This window comes from Cryptomeria japonica, chromosome 10 (genome assembly GCF_030272615.1).
Source record: "Cryptomeria japonica chromosome 10, Sugi_1.0, whole genome shotgun sequence".
Taxonomy (NCBI): domain Eukaryota; kingdom Viridiplantae; phylum Streptophyta; class Pinopsida; order Cupressales; family Cupressaceae; genus Cryptomeria; species Cryptomeria japonica.
In genome coordinates, this window is record NC_081414.1 from 211,551,437 (window position 1) to 211,562,851 (window position 11,415).

Sequence of the window (11,415 nt, forward strand, 5' to 3'; positions counted from 1 at the left end):
GAGTTTGGTGGTTTGGGAACATCCTCCAGTAGACAAATATTTTCCTTTTTCCTTAGTTATGTAAATGATCCAATTTTATGGTAATAGCTAACCTAAGTTACTGATTCGGGAACGAGTACAGATACAGATATGGGTACGGATTCATGGGTACAGCAAAAAAAAAAAAAACACGGGTACGGGTACAGGTACGTCCGCATATATATATATTTGCAAAAATGAAAATTCTCAAGTCTAAAAATGTCATTACACAATGAAAATTCAAATTACTCGATATAAATATTCATGTTCTTCATCAGAAGCATCAAGGTCAATATAAACATTTGGTTCAATTTCATTTGAACCACAATCAATTGGATTGCCACAACCACTAGCAGTGTCAAGTGCAAAATCTGGTTCAATTCTATTTTTTAAACATTTGACAAAATGTCAAATCATTAACAACACAAGGAAAGCGATTTCACAAAACATAAGCAAACAGCTGCTACATACATAATGTACATCAACTGAAATCAATCTCATTAATGCTCATATAAAGTTAACTAACTCCATGTTCATAGGTATAGTTCACAAATGCAACTTAAATGATATTTAATTGCTTGCTTGCTGGCATATTCTGATTATAACTTCTGTCACAATGCTATGGAGAGTAAAACTGAAGTTTTAATGTATGAAACTATGCTTGGGTACGGTTTGGGTTCTTCCTAGGTGACTGGGTTCTCTGTGGGTCCTTTGCACCCAGGAAGAACCCAAACGTTGTACCCCAACCATACCAATACCCAAAAAGTACCTGTACCAGGACCCAGTCTTTACTAGCAGTACCCGGTAACTTGTAGTTAGCCTTCCTTTTCTTCCACCTAAAACAATACCTGACCCTGATAACAAGAAACCTAAGCATAGAGATGACTACTAAGATTCCAGACCCAAAATCGAATAAGTTAGATGACTGGTATGAGGATATACCTATGGAGGGTTGTAGATGCAAAGAAAATAGAGGAATGAGCTCAGGAAATTGATGATTCATAATCCCCAAAACCTTCTGACAAGTGAGAGACTTGAATTAACATTATTTTGTCCATGTAAATCTGTAACCAAAGCCTACACTATCAAAACTACTCAAGCAAGTTTCCATACACTTTTAGAACCACACCCTATTTGCATACCTACATTTGTCAACGACTCAAAACTATAAAAATATGTTTATAGAAGCCAAAGCAAACCAAACATAATGTTGTTTACTGCCAGTCAAATATAGTATGTCTAATTTTTTATAGTCATTTGGTTCTTGGTATCAAGCTGGTCACTCACAAAACAGAATTGCCGAATAACTTAACAGGATAACTCAAATTTGAACTTCAAGTTAAATGAAGGATAAATTTACTAGATTAAACTGGCCAAATGACTACTATTCTGAATAAACTTATGAGAATTATCTCAATCTCTGTAAAAATAGATTTCCTCATTCTGTTCAAATATGCATTACAAAGGCCCAAATTACTTTAATATATTACAAAAACCCATTGCAGGATTCAAACCCTAAAAACCCATAAAAATCTAGGAACTGCCATAAAAGAGTCAGTACATACCATATTGCCACAACCTGTTGGAAATTAGAAACAAAGAAAGTATAACAGCCACAGGAATATGACCTGTCATTTAAAAAAACGTGATGCTCTTAAGCTATTTTCTTATTTCGCATGTGGTCAAAATCCAGAAAAATGCCTTGTTCCATGTTAGCGGGTAGTAATAACAATTTAGTCTGACACCAATGGCATTTCAAGTAGCCCCAGATGGAAATACTCTTTACCCTCTGAAGCCCTAAATTTATGGTTTAAGCCAGTGCTTATTTGAGAGACTGGAACTTGTAAATGAGGGATAGCTGGTTGATGGGCTCAAGGGAATTGAAGATGACAAAGATGGGCAATGGGAAATTCCTCAAACTTCAAATGTAAACCATGAGGAAGCGCCAGGTTGAGATGAATGGAAAAGGCCTTTGTAAAGAAATTCATAATTGAGAAGCATCATTAGCAATTTCTCACACCAGATTTTTTTCAACATATAACATAAACAAAGTCTAACCATGATTTTGAAAGAAATGTGAGATAATAAATACTAAAAACTGACATACATTGACTGAAAGAAGAAATTCTTCCTCTCCTCTGCTTCTCCCGTTCCTCAGCTATCACCACCTCTCCTCTGTATTTCATGTTCCTTCGCTATCACCGCCTCTGCTCTGCCTCTCATCACCTCCTCTGTTTTGTCTCTCCCATTCCGCTGCTGCCATTATCAAATATTCATGGCCAACGATACGATTAAAGATTTCCATACCAAATATATCAGCCTCCCACGTTCGAGATAGCCGTTTGGTTGGATATGGACGACGCGTTTTTCAAAAAAACAAAAAAGCATCGGCTCTCCTACGCGGGTGATTCAATGGAAAAAATATTTCGAAAATAAATGTTTCAAGTTTCAATTACTTTTCTTAATATAGTCGCACTTTGCTCTAAGAAAATCTGAAAATATTTTAGTTCATAAGTATTTATTTTATTAAGTGGAAATTTGAGATGATGGTGGATAAAAATATTGATTGAGTAAGAGAAAATTAGATCGAGATTACACAATGCAAAGAATGGTGTAGAATGTATCAAATGTAGATTATGTTATTCACTATAACAAATCTAATAAAAGATAATTTTAAGATTAATTAATTTGAGATGATGACAGATAAAAAGATTGATTGAAATAAGAGAAAATTGGAGCGAGATTACACAATGCAAAAAATGATGTAGAATGTATCAAATATAGATTATGTTATTCAGTGTAACAAATCTAATGGAAGATAATTTTAAGATTAATTAATTTTTATATAAAAGTTTATTTATAGCATGCATATGTAAAAATAAACATATATAAAGTAATTGTATAAATTAATAATTGTATGTAAGGTTTAATAGACATGTCAATAACCTTTTTTTAAAGAAACTGTAGAAATTTCAAGAGGTATATTTTGTTTGTAGTTGTCTTGTGAGAATTGTTTGTTTGATATCATTAATATTCAAGAATTTTGTCTTGAAGTTGCTCAAAAACACTCTTCTTTCTTTTGAAGGACTTCATGCACATTTTTTTATGTGTGAGCATTTTTAGAGTTTTGTGGCTTCTAGTTCCAAACAGGCACCTTGGTTATTGAAGTTTGCCTTGATGATCTTTGTGCTTCTCCTAGTCATGTTATTTTCATATTCTTTTTTACTTTCGCAAGAGCATTTAAGGTGAGTAGGAGATTACATGGGTCATAAGGAGTTGTTTAGAAGCTTTGTCATGTCCTTCAAAGCCTCATATTTTTATAGTGTCATTCCAATAAATTTGAAATGTCTTGTTATCTAAGTGTCTTGTTTACCTTAAGTCTCAAATCTCATCTATGCTATCTAAAAGACCTTCTTGTGTGCTTACTCTTTATGTAGCATATACGACTAGAGGGAATATTAATTAGTGGAAAGTTTGATTTTGACCAAGGAGTTCAAGTATGTTAGGGTTTTTGGTAGCTTTAAGTCTCTTTCCATGTGTTACATCTCTTTATGGCGATCAAATTTGTATTGAGTTTTAATGGAGGGTTTCAAACAAGAGTTTGTTTGTTTTATGACTTTGTCTTTGGCTTAACAAGGAGAATCACAACACATGAATGCAATCATAGTTTGTTTCCTCTTTCAATGCCTGCAATAGTTTATTCAAGTATAAACACATTGATAGCAAGCTGTAGATATGTGGAAATCGTTGGGAGCCCATTAAGAGTCACCTTTCCTTTCTCATACAAAGGCACACATGGAAGAGGTGGGCATGTTTTCTCGGTCTTTAGGCCTCGTATTTTTTGGAATAAATATGCCTTGTTACCATGTGATAAAAGAGAAAATGCATCGTCTTTGACACCTTTGTCATAGAAAACCTAGCCTTCATTTTGTGTTGGTTGAGTGAAAAAATGCAAAAGGTTGACCTCATAAATTAATGGGACTCATTAACAATAGAAGGCCATGCCAGTTATTTTAATAGGGATTTAAGAGATTCAAAGGAAATGATTAAATTAAAATGATAATCAAAACAAATATGGTCATGAAATGCCCTACTAAAATAGTTGAAGACATTTACTTGGATTCGTTATCAGTGGAGGGGACATGCCAATCTGAGATAGAGAAACATTATTTATGGCTTATGTCTACACTTGATCCAAGCATTGTGAAACCTAAAGATGTTATTCCTCATGGGCAAAATTATTGATCTAATTGATTTGTTATCTTATAACTTTTTGGGTGTTTATTAATAACATCATGATGGGCCATTCTTGCACATGCATGAAGTTTATGGGGTGAAGAAATGCAACCAAATCTTGTCATGTTCTTTGTCCTTCAACTTTGAACAAACTATTTTAGATTTGTAAGAAATACAAAGAGAAGATGAAAGCATGAAATATATGGCCCCAGGGGCTATATATGCCAGTGAAGTATGAGAAGTCGGCAATACATATAATGTAGCAATTAATGGAGTAAGAACAGTCATAAAAAAGAGCATGAGTTTGATCATGATATGATGAAGGGTACTCCCCTTATAATTTCAAATACACAACAACAACAAAGAAATAAACATAAAATGCAAGAAAGGAAACATTTTCTTTCTATTATCCCAATGAAATGAAACTACAACATTTAGAAAATAACATGCTATGTAGCCACATAGGCTTTTCTCATTACAATAATTTGTAATCCAAAGCCACAATTTTCACTATTGGAATTATCTTATGTAACCTCGTTCATCTTCTTTACTTGGAATGTATAACCACCCTAGAATTTTTAGGAAAGTGAAATCGCCTATTTTTGTGTGTCAAAAGTCTAACTAACCACTTTTTCACTTAATTAAATATTCTATTAGATTTTTAGTACTCAAACTTCTAGGAGCCGTAATTTTCAAACCAACCATCATATCTTTAATCATCATATATTGTTGGAAAGCTTGTGAGTAAACCTACAACAATAGATTATGCATCAACACACTTCATGACACACACTCTAGTCAACTTTCAAGCCCATATGAGGCCTCTAAGGCCTTTAAAAATGCATTTGAAGTTGTATTGGAGAAATTTTCTAGAAAACTTGAAATATCTCTTAAATGCCACAAGGTATTGGGATGATTATTTCACTATTAGCTTCATTTCACCATTCAGGAGGTTTGTGTGTAATATTTCATTCTAAAATAACAACTTATTAAAAATAGTAACCTTACCAAAAATAGTAACCTTTACAAAAATAGCCCTTATTGAAAAATTAAATAGTATTTTTTTGTGTGATGCAAAATTGCTCTTACACCTTGAATTCTCCCACATCAGACACCCGAGGTAATTTGAGAAGTGACCTTGTCACATCTCAAGTGTTATGAGGAAAACCAAGACAGTCAACCACTGCGTTGGATAGCTATAATGAATCTTCAACAAGTCTTCCTTTCTATTTAAATAGGTACCCTTCATACTACTTGTCTCTTGTGCTTCTACCCACACAACTATCCAAGATGTCTTCTATCTCCTCCTTGTCAAAAGTAGGCGTTGGAATATTCTATTGTGCTTCTACTATTTCATATTTAATACCCCTTCAGGATACTCTGTCAAATTTAAAATATTAAACACTGGTCAAATGTTAAGTCCACTTGGCAACTCTACCTCATAAGAATTTTCTAAATCATGCTTCCTCAAGATTTTGTATGGCCTAAATTTCTTCTTCTTCAAATTATTATATGTTCCCATTAGAAACCTCTCTTTTCTTAGATGAACCATGACTTCATCTCCAATCTAAAATTCCTTATATCTCCTCTTTTGGTATGCCTTCGCCTTGTACTAGATATTCATCTTATTGATATACTTTCTCACCTCTTCATGAAAATTCTTTGAGTGCTTTGCAAAGTCTTCAGCTTTGTTTGTGGATGGTGTGCAAAAATGAACTTCAAATCTGTCTTCAACTTCTTCCATAATTTCATCCTAAAATAACCAACAATCTTGTTATCTTGATCTAAAACTATGCTATTTGGTAAACCATATAATCTCACCACCTCTCTGAAAAATAACTCTACAACATGAATATCATTATTAGTCTTATTACAAAGGAAAAAACGTGTCATCTTCGAGAATCTATCCACCACCACAAAAATGGAATCATTTCCTCTCTTAGTCCTTGGTAAACCAAAAAAAAAATCCATACTTATATCCTCTCATGGCCTTTTTGGTATATGCAATTGTTGATATAACCTTGTATTTTGCTTGGTTCCTTTTTCTATATGACATACTCTACAAATTTGCACAAAATTCTTCACAACTTGTTGTAATTGTGGCCAATAATAATGGTCTCTGACAAGAAATTCATACTGTTATTTCTGGATTCAATTGTGTGTGTGTTTTTTGCATCAACGTTGTGCCTTTAGATTTCCTCTCCTCGTCTCGCTTCTCTCATTCCTCCATTGCTACCATTATCAAGAATTCATGGCTAACAGTACGATTAAAGATTTCCATACCAAATATTTCAGCTTCACACATGCAAGATAGTCATTCAATTGGATATGGACGATGTGTTTTTCAAAACAAAAAAGCATCTGCTATCCTTCGAGAATGATTCAATGGAGTGACCCATGAAAACATTAGTTTGAAAATAAATGTTTCAAGTTTTAATCATTTTTCTTAATATAGTCACACTTTGCTACAAGAAAATCTAAAAATATTTTAGTTCATAAAAATTTATTTTATTATTTTAAGTGGAAATTTGAGATGGTGATGGATAAAAAGATTGATTGGAATAAGAGAAAATTGGAGCAAGATTACACAATGTAAAGAATGGTACAGAATGTATCAAATGTAAATTGTGTTATTCACTATAACAAATCTAATGGAAGATAATTGTAAGACTAATTAATTTTTATATAAAAGTGTATTTATAGCATACATATATAAAAATAAATATGTATTTTAAAAATAATTATAAAGTAATTATATAAGTTAACAATTGTATCTAAGGTTTGATAGACATGTCAATAACCTATTTTAAAAGAATGTAAAAATTGCAAGAGGTATATTTTGTTTATAGTTGTCCCATGAGAATTGTTTGTTTGAAATCATTAATATTTGGAAACCAACATATTAAAGTTCCATGTTTTTTCTTAGTATCAAAATAATTTTTGTACTCAATATGATGAGGATAACAAAATGGATTTCAAGAATTTTGTGTATGCCTCTTTCTTTTCAATGATTTCATACATATTATTCTACGTGTTGGCATATTATTAGAATGAGAATGTAACATAGTTGTGTAGATTAGATAATATTCAAACTTGTGGCACCATTGTGAATGTAAGACCTTGACAATATGTGATTCCAATGTTAATCAATGCCCGTGTTTTATGAATTAATAGTACCTAAGCCATCTTCAAGGCAAATTTTTCAATGTAATTTATGAATTTCATGACAATAAATAGTTGTGGATTAGATGGTCAGATCTCATTTTGTGTAAACAATAACAAAAACTTTGTTAATTGCACCGATAATGGGTCTAGTTACAACCTACAAATTTTAATTTTAGCATAACTTGTTGTGAAGTTCAGAATAACACCTTTGCATCTACCTGTTTATCATTTAAATGTGAGTTTTCCAAGTATTCCTTTTTTACTTAGAAATTCTTATACCAAAGGTGTAGGATTTGATGTCAACATTTGTTTGTTATGTAATACAATCAAGTGATTTATCAACATCAGCTAAAAGGCATGCATTGGTATATGACATAAAGAGAACAATATGTTAGTGTTGCGTCAACATTCCCTATATTTCAAAGGAGGTTGTGAAATTGATTTTGGTAGGTTCATCCACATGTTGTTGGAAAATTATGTTCAACGTAACCATTATCTATAAGTTTCTCCAAAGTTTTGTCCTATATGATGACCCAACATACATTAAAATATTTGTTATGAGTGGTAATTGTCCCAAGTCAACAACAAGTGCAACTAACTAATCATCAAATGAACATTGATTGTGATATGGGAATGTTTCAAGAAATCTATCAATGTGTTTTTAAAAAAATGGTTCAATGAAGCTCATAAAATCAATTATAACATAATTAATGAAATGTGTTATTTGAAAACTTGATAGAGCTTGACCTTGAAGCTTTAAGAGGGTCCATATCTTTTATTAGTATGTGAAGTGCTACATGAATCATTTGTACATTGATATTGGAAGTAGTCACAACTTTTGGCTCAACCAACTCCAAGGGTGTTTATGTATTGGGAACATTTACAGAAAAAGTCATCTTGACATTATTCATCAATCATATTTTCCTTATTTTCATATTACCTTGTATGATAATTCAAATTGGTGGTTCCATTCCTAGCTAAGAATAATATTTTTGATAATATAAAGAGTGGAGTGTTGGCTAAAAATAATAATTTAATGTGAGGCACGCCCTAGTTTTTGTTTGTTCTATTTGGTGTGTAGAAATATTTAAGTCAATTAATGCAATAATATTTTTCATCAAGGAGGGTACAACTCTAGTGGTAGTCCAATATACACGTGCCAAAGGTAGGACCCAAATACACCTTAAATCATTCTCAAAAGTCGACAAAAATCATTAAGATCGTGGAACAAGTTGTAAAACAAAACTATGTCAATCCAAAAATGACAATTATCCAAAAGACATCATCAGACAAAAAGTAACACCAAACATAACATTGAACACCATGCAGAGCACATAAGGACATTCCCAAAATATCCAACATCATTCCCAAATACTTCTTTCTCATTGTAACATCTATGCATGCTAGCGCAACACAACCAAACACAAAACACTTCACTACCAGAATGCCAAGAACTAAGTCCTAAACATAATATCCATAAATTTTCTTGCAGAAGACTTCAACACCTGAAACTGGAACTAAGATATTGCAAAAAATCACAAGCATGCCCTCTAAGTTGCAACACCTAAAATATCAATGAAAAACTTTTTCAAGACTAATCAAATCCATGTCTAAAAAACAACCAAACTGTCAACAAACAACAATATCTAGCTATGTCAGTTGCAATAACGACAACCTAAAAAGATAATAATTCAATGTACATGGATCATAAACATTATGTCCAAATCTACAAGACCAAATTTCTAAATGTGGAGGAATGCTAGACTTTAAATACTCTTTCATGCAAATCACAACTCCTCATACAAAAAAATATTGTGGAGCCAACATTTACCCGAACAAAAGTGCCAAGACCAAAGAAAGCACATCCACACCATCATCATCGTCATGCCAAAACATATCAGCGCCTCATATTGATTTTAGACATTAGACACCAAGAAGGTGGACATCCACAACCCAAACCAACTACAACCATCAAACATCTATATTATATAACATCTTCCTCAATTATGACAATATTAACCACAACAAACTATAGCAACACAAACTCCACATGTTGTTAACAATCTCCAAAATATCAATGATCATAGAACAACTACTCAAAATATAAAACGCGTCATCAAGGACAAGACATGTTGCGAAACATCACGTCGACATCAATGACAACTCATATTACCAACAGTCTCCCCCTTTTTCATTAATGGAGACACCATACATAACATTGCATGAGCTCCCCCTATTAGCAGTAACTCTTCTCCTCAACAAGTCTCTCTCCCCCTTTGACATTAAGGACAAAGGGTGCATAGATACACCTCGTCATTATTGTAGCACTGATATCTCTCCCCTTTTGATTTTGTATCAAAAATCATTCTACCTCTACACTAGTAGAAAACCAACCACCTGCTCCCCGTGAGAGTAGCACTCAACATCCATCTAGGACTAAGGATATATATTTAAATTCTCCCTCTAAATAGATGCAACAATCTATGCATCTTAACTGGATGAAAGAGGGGCAATAACTCCTAGCTTCTTGTAATGGTAGAAAAATGGTGAATGATAGATCAAGAGGAAAACTACCCTTTCCCTCAAAGAGAGATGAGAGTCTCACTATTGATTACCCTTCAAACACTTTTCACCATGTTACATTTGGAAGAGGAGAGGATAATTCACTAGACTCAATCTCTCCACACGAAGATGGTTTATTGAATTTTGAATGAAATGGGAATGATAAGTTTATCCCCTCTTCTCTGTTTGAGATGGAAAGGAATTGATTGAATTGTGTAATGCAAAAGTGACAAAGAATTGATTATAGCTTGAGATCGGAATATGGGATGAAGTTGTGCACTGGGATCTGGTAGTAATATGTTGAGATGAAGTCGCCCTGTGAATTTGAAGAAAAGTTGCCTGGACCGTGGCGGGAATGTACACGGTCCTCCAAAAAATCCGCGAAACGAAAAGAGTTTTTCCACCTCTGCAAATGGAACCCGAATCCAAAAGTAGAGTTGTGCACCTGCAACCTACACACCGAAAAGAGAGGGAAATGGGTTGGGATTGGGGGTTTTCCTTTAGGTCAAACCCCAGTTTTGGAATTAAAAAAAAGAATGAAAGAAAGTACTTGCAAGTAGATGTAAATGAAAGACTGAATTGTAAATCATCTCAAGGGAGGTTGTGATAGCAATATTGATAGAAGTGCTTCTGTGGAATTGAACATTGAAATCAATATCCTCTTCAATGGTTGAATCCTTGACTTGAATGCAACATCTAGCCTTGAAGGGAGACTTGAGAATGCTCAATGCTAGAAAAGAATGCTTGAATGCTTGAATGCTTGAATTCTCTTGAATGCTTGATCGCTTATGCAACCTGACACACTCCAATCTTATCCAACTTCAACTTCTTGAACTTATGCAAATGAAAGGACGAATGCCCCTTAAATACATGTTAGTGGATTTGATTTTCGTCACGGGCCAACATCAGGGGAGTTTCCTGCTCAATGCACAACCAACAATGCAACCCTAGGAAGGGTCTTGCCCCAAAATAGGGCAGGGACAGGGGTGTCACACCCCTATCCTGGGAGGACAAGGGAACCATGCCCCTATCCAAGGGGGGATAGTGGTGCCACACCCTTGTCCTACCCCTTTCTCCAGGACAGAGTGTGGACGGGGTGATGCAGAGGCCAAGGAAGAAGCTATTTCTGAGAGTTGAGCAATCTCTGGTCTCCGATAAGGCTAGAGGATTTGAACTCGCGTGCATGAGGACCCTAATGCAATCAAAAAATTGCTAGGGTCGCAATTTTATGACACTACACCTCTATTGGAGATACTCAAAGGTATCCTTTGGGAGTACCTTATTGAATATGTTTGCAATTTGATCTTTTGTAGGAACATACTCTAATCCAACTTCCTTCTATGCAACACTCTCCCTTAAGAAGTGATACCAGATAAAAATATGCTTGGTTCTTGAATGCATCACATGGTTCTTTGAAATATTGATTGCACTAGC

The 11,415-nt window shown here is 33.9% G+C and overlaps 1 long non-coding RNA gene across 1 annotated transcript in view; it reads right to left on the reverse strand.

The window, feature by feature from the left end:
- Positions 1 to 2,344, reverse strand: part of LOC131037661 (uncharacterized) — a 114,836-nt gene extending 112,492 nt beyond the window's left edge. Inside the window, exon 1 of the long non-coding RNA XR_009359279.1 lies at positions 2,126 to 2,344. This is a non-coding gene — a long non-coding RNA (uncharacterized LOC131037661). The remainder of the gene's footprint in view (positions 1 to 2,125) is intronic.
- Positions 2,345 to 11,415: the final 9,071 nt, after the last annotated feature.